This window comes from Geotrypetes seraphini, chromosome 1 (assembly GCF_902459505.1).
Source record: "Geotrypetes seraphini chromosome 1, aGeoSer1.1, whole genome shotgun sequence".
NCBI classification, from domain to species: Eukaryota; Metazoa; Chordata; class Amphibia; order Gymnophiona; family Dermophiidae; genus Geotrypetes; species Geotrypetes seraphini.
Window position 1 is genome coordinate 49,342,262 of NC_047084.1, and position 5,405 is coordinate 49,347,666.

The window sequence follows — 5,405 nt, forward strand, 5'->3', positions numbered from 1 at the left end:
AGGAGTGCAGCTTAGTATAAATGCATACAACCTGTTTTGTCCACTGGGAAACCACAAGCTGAATGCAACTGCACTAGTTATCTCTACCACAACCTGCCAACTTAGGATATGAAAATCCATGAATAAAAAAGACTGAAAGATCAAAGTCAAGGCAGAACACACACCTGATACTGAATGTTATTGGTCTTTGAAGTTCTCCCTGCAAGAGTTTCATAAAGTAAACACACATTTATCTTGATGTATACATGCTTTTGGAAATAGAGGTTCCCACAACTTATGTGCTATTAAAATTTTGGCCCCATGCTGCGAGGTCTGCCCCATGCTGCATTGTCAGTTAATTAATTATAAAACCATATATAAACTTTAAAAACTATAAACCAATAAGGACTTTCAAATCTGACCCTTATTAATCATGTAATAGTATTAATAATAACTGAATAAAATAAAACCAAAATCATTGAGTTCTAAGAACTATAGATCCCCTTAATAACAGATAACGCATAAAGGTTAGGTTGTACCACAGGGTCCTGGGAATAAAAACTGAAACTGGAGTTAGCAAGTTTTCATGTTAAAGTCATGCCATTAGCAATCCTCCAGTCGTTAATCAAAAAGCAGATCTATCCACAGGATAGACCTCTAAAACAGTCTCAACCACCAAGCATAAGTCACTTTTTGTTTTCAACTAAAATGGGTAATTTATTTAAAATTTTTTCCACAAATTACATATAGATTTTCTTTGGAAATTACCAATGCAAAAATCAATAACATTAAGAAAAACATATTAAAAATATTTTATATTGGTGGGAAATACTATTCTATAGAAGAGATAAATACAAAAGCCTAACAGTTGTAATGAACAAATCAAGATATTTCTCTGAACATGTAATGAATTAAGACCAATTTACAGAACAAGTCATTCTTCTCTGTCTTCCTGTATCACTTGACCTATGGAATTCTGGTTCTGCTGTTTGATAAAACACTGCTTTTTACACTCCATAAGCTGTTCAAAGTCATGCCACATCTTAGCCTGCTTCATGTTTTGGCCTTGGCTCTCGCGCACCGATTTTTGTTTCTCTCGCAGTTTCTTCCCAAGATTTTCTTGTTCTGCAATATTTCTTGTATATTGCTCCCTAATAGACTTTCTTCTTTCTTGTGGGTCAGGAGAAGCATAAACCTTCATTTCATCAGCTGCTCGCTGCAACAGGATTTCCATATTCTTTCACATGCAGTTAATGTAATAATATTGACTCTCCCTATGCACATTCCTCTTGAAGCCCTCGGACTTCCTGTTCAAGATTGGAATGATTGCTTTCCAGACCTGCTGCACATCTGTCATATTGGGCTTTCTTTTCATCATACTCCTATGTTAATTCCTGGTACTTCTGTCGCAGGATCCTCAGCTCTTTGAGAACTGGAGCTAATGCTGACTTTCTCTCTGCTAGCAACGTGTGCAGTTTCTTTACCATTTCAGACATGTTGTTTAATATTCAGCCCTTCATTTCATCCAGCTCACTCTTAAGAGCAGATATCTTTTCAAGTTCCTCCTATGTGTCACTGTACCCAGAAATGCCTCTCTTCTGTTCAGTTGCTTGCATTTGCTCTTGCACCACCTCATGACGCTGTTTTAAAATTTCCTCTGTTTGCTGCAGAACCCCATGTTCTGCTCGGAGTTCTTCTATTTCCTGGCGCTTCTTTTTGAACACTGTGAAGCCGAACGTCACTGCAGCTCCTCGAGGCCAGGCAGGAAATCTCTACAATTTTCTCTCACGCTATCGCAAAAGACTTATTTAAACTCTCCGGTGCCATTTTATCCAACGACAAACAGTAAAGTTCTTCCCCTTCAATTTGAATCTCCTTCTCCATTGGTTCTCACCAAAATCAATACAAATTTCCCCATAACAGTTTTGCCGCAAATCAAAAGAGGAAACTATGTTTAAGTATAATTAATAAGGAAATCCTTTATGTCCAGACTATATAACACATTGGTGTTAATATCTGCCATAGTTAGCATTGAGTATCATATAAGTATAATAGGCAGTCTCAGACTATATAACAGCCATTAAAAAAAAAATTAAAATTGAAATAAAAATCCAAGTTAAAATAAAGATTGATAGCAGAATCTTCCTTTCATATCACCCTCTATGTCATCGGGTCTATGCTGATTAATAAAGTAATTGTAAGTAACTATAAAGTAACTGTAACTTAGTCGGGTCCTCATAATGACTGGTTTTATTATTAAATGTTATTTTCATTATCGCCGGATATAGCAGCCCATATTTTGATCCCATTTGTCTCAGCTGAGGTCTGAGAAGCAGGAACTGCTTTCTTAAGCCAGCTGTGACATTGGCAAAATCAGGCAGGAGATGGATTTTCACTTCCGCGACCTCATTTGCTTAGTGGTAGACAAAATATCCAAAGCTTGTTTAAAATGCAGTACCCTGAATATCATGGGCCTGGGACCGTTTTGACTGTTGGAGGCTCTGGATGGAATTCGATAGGCTCTTTCTATTTCCAGAGGAAAATTTCAGGTTGAGGGCGAGGAACTTTGGCAATAAATCTTTAAGAAAAGATACAGCATCTGATCCCTCTAACCCCTCTGGGAGTCCTAGTATTCTAATGTTCCTCCGACTTCTGTTGTTAGCCTCTTCCAATTCTTTAGTCAGGCAATCCACTGCTTTTATGGTCAGTTTGAAACTTATTTAAACTGTCTTCCATAACAGAAACCCGGTGCTCCAACTGTACAGTTTTATCATCACATATCTGAAACTTATGTCCAAGATTTTGAACTTTTTCTTTTATTGTCTTTGGTTCAGTTGTATTAACCTGAATCATCTCTCATAGCTTTCAGCTCAGATATAACTTGTTCCAACAATTCTGATGTATCATTAGGTAATGGCACCTCTAAAGGAGTGGGTGGGTCTTCTTTAGCCCTTTTAGCTGAGGCTCCTTCAGCAAATGCTGACTCCAATTTAGACTGTCTTCCTGTTGCCATATATCAGCTGCAGAAGATTTCACAAACCAGATTATTCCCTTTTGGAGTGTGAATTTGACCTCTTATGCTGTCAAATTAGCTGAATTGTGCTGATGAGGGAGGAGCAGTAAAATCACCCAGCCATCTTGTGTTGCAGCCAAGTTCCGGAATCCAAATGTAATTTTTATAAAATTATTACATATTCTCAACAGATTTTGCAGTTTAACGTAAAGGGCACCACTGTGCTACAGGAAAAAATATTGCCAGGCTTCATTAGTAATTAAAAATACATATAGCTGCATATTTTCAAAGAACTTAGACACACAAAGTTCTATAGGTTACAGTAGTACCTTGTGTTTAAGTGTTTTGAAATTGAGCCCCATACACAACAACAAATTGCAATCATTAACTATCATCATATAGAGCAGGAATGGGCAACCTGAAGCCCATCACTGAATTGAGACAATGGAAGGTATACACAAAAAACATCTTTAACCAGAGTTTTGGCAATTTTAAATACTGTGGTGATTATTTTAGAAGCATGGTTCTCAAACCTTTTTGGTTTGCAGGACACTACAAAACATGAAAATTTTTCCGGTGCACTTTGTGCACAAAATTTTAAAAATTAACTAAATTATGAATAAAAGTAACAAAGTTCAGAAAACCATTAATAACCTTGTTTTAATAAATTAAGCATGGTTGTGTGTCACATGAGCTTGATGTTGTCTGGCGACTTTTTCAATGTTGGGATGTATATGAGACAAACATACCCTCATTTCATTTTGAAGTCTTTCTTTTTTTTGTATTTAATGTTAGTGAAGAAAACCCTAATTCACATAGGTTAGGGGTGTCAAACTCAATCACATAAGGGGCCAAAATCTAAAACAGGCTAAGTTGCGAGCCAAATTTTTTATTAAGATACTTAGGGGTCCTTTTATTAAGGTATGCTAACTGATTTAACGCACCTTAATAAATGCTAAATGTGCTGAACGCTAAATGTGCACCTTAATAAAAGGACCCCTTAGTCATAGTAGAAGTATAGGGTTACAACCTCTTCAACCCCAGGCCGGCTCTGTGATGTAAACAAAATAAATAAAAAAGACTTTTCCACTCTCTTTTAGGTCCTAGTTCACACTTGCTGTCTAACACCAGCACTGGCAGGTTACACATTTCAAATCTTGACATATTGTAATAACAAAACAGAAAATAAAATTATTTTTTCTACCTTTGTTGTCTGGTCATTATTCAAATCATGTTGGTCCCAGGCTCTGGTTGTCTTTCGATAACTCGCTTGTCAGGGTCTCCTGCCCATTTGTCGTTTCCTTCTTTCTCCGTGCTAACTATCCATCTTCCATCTCTGTCCTCCCCTTCCATTTCCCTTCCCTCCGCAGGAGGTATGGCCGAGCTCCTATCCCCGTTCCTGCACCTGGGCAAGAACGGGGAGACGCTGGAGGACCCAGGCAAGACCACCAGCTTCCTCATCATCTGCGTGAAGGATGTCTCGTCGGAGCAGAACGTAGCGGCCGCGAGACAAGAGGCGCAATGCATCCTGCGGTGTGAACCTACAGCCTGTGGTGCTGATGCAGGACTTGTAAAATGTGATGATGTACGTGAGCCGATTGGGTACCGGGAGCCAACTGGTCTTGCGGGCCATATATTATTACACCGAGGGCCAGATTTGCCCCGAGGGCCAGGGTTTGACACCCCTGACATAGGTATAGTTCAGTCAGTAATGGTGAAACACTCACAGAAAGGAAAAAACACAGGTGTGTCTCATCTGAAAAAACTAAGAAGAAAATAGTGACAGAGAAAACGCAAAGTCAGCAAAGGGCATACCTGAGAGTGACTGTTCCAGTGAGGCACCCTATCCCAGAGAGACTAGGGCAGGGGTGTCCAATGTCGGTCCTCGAGGGCTGCAGTCCAGTCGTATTTTCAGGATTTCCCCAATGAATATACATGAGGTCTATTTGCATGCACTGCTTTCATTGTATGCTAATAGATCTCATGCATATTCATTGGGAAAATCCTGAAAACCCGACTGGATTGCGGCCCTCGAGGACTGACATTGGACACCCCTGGACTAGGGAAAGCAGGCTCAGCTCCCTGCTCCCGGGTACAACTGCCGTGTATTGTGTGGTCCTCTCTGTGACTTTGCTCGACGGCAGAGAGGGTGACCTGGAGCTGACTGACCTTGCTCGGTCATGTGACGCTTCACACTTCTGCCTGCTGGTTTGCCTTTCACACACTCCCTACCCTCACTGCTGCACCCTCATCTCGCCTCTCTGCCTCTCTCACACATGCTTCCCAGCCGCACCACACCTCTCTTGCACCTTCCCCAAGCCTCACCTCTAAAAGGGGAAAGGGATTTGTATACCGCCTTTTTTTTGTAGTTATTCAACCACATAATAATTAACTACAACAGTTCTCTGCGCAC

At 39.9% G+C, this 5,405-nt stretch overlaps 1 pseudogene; it reads right to left on the minus strand.

Annotated features, from left to right (window-relative positions):
* Positions 1 to 901: 901 nt before the first annotated feature.
* LOC117366361 lies at positions 902 to 2,992 on the minus strand (annotated as a pseudogene).
* Positions 2,993 to 5,405: the final 2,413 nt, after the last annotated feature.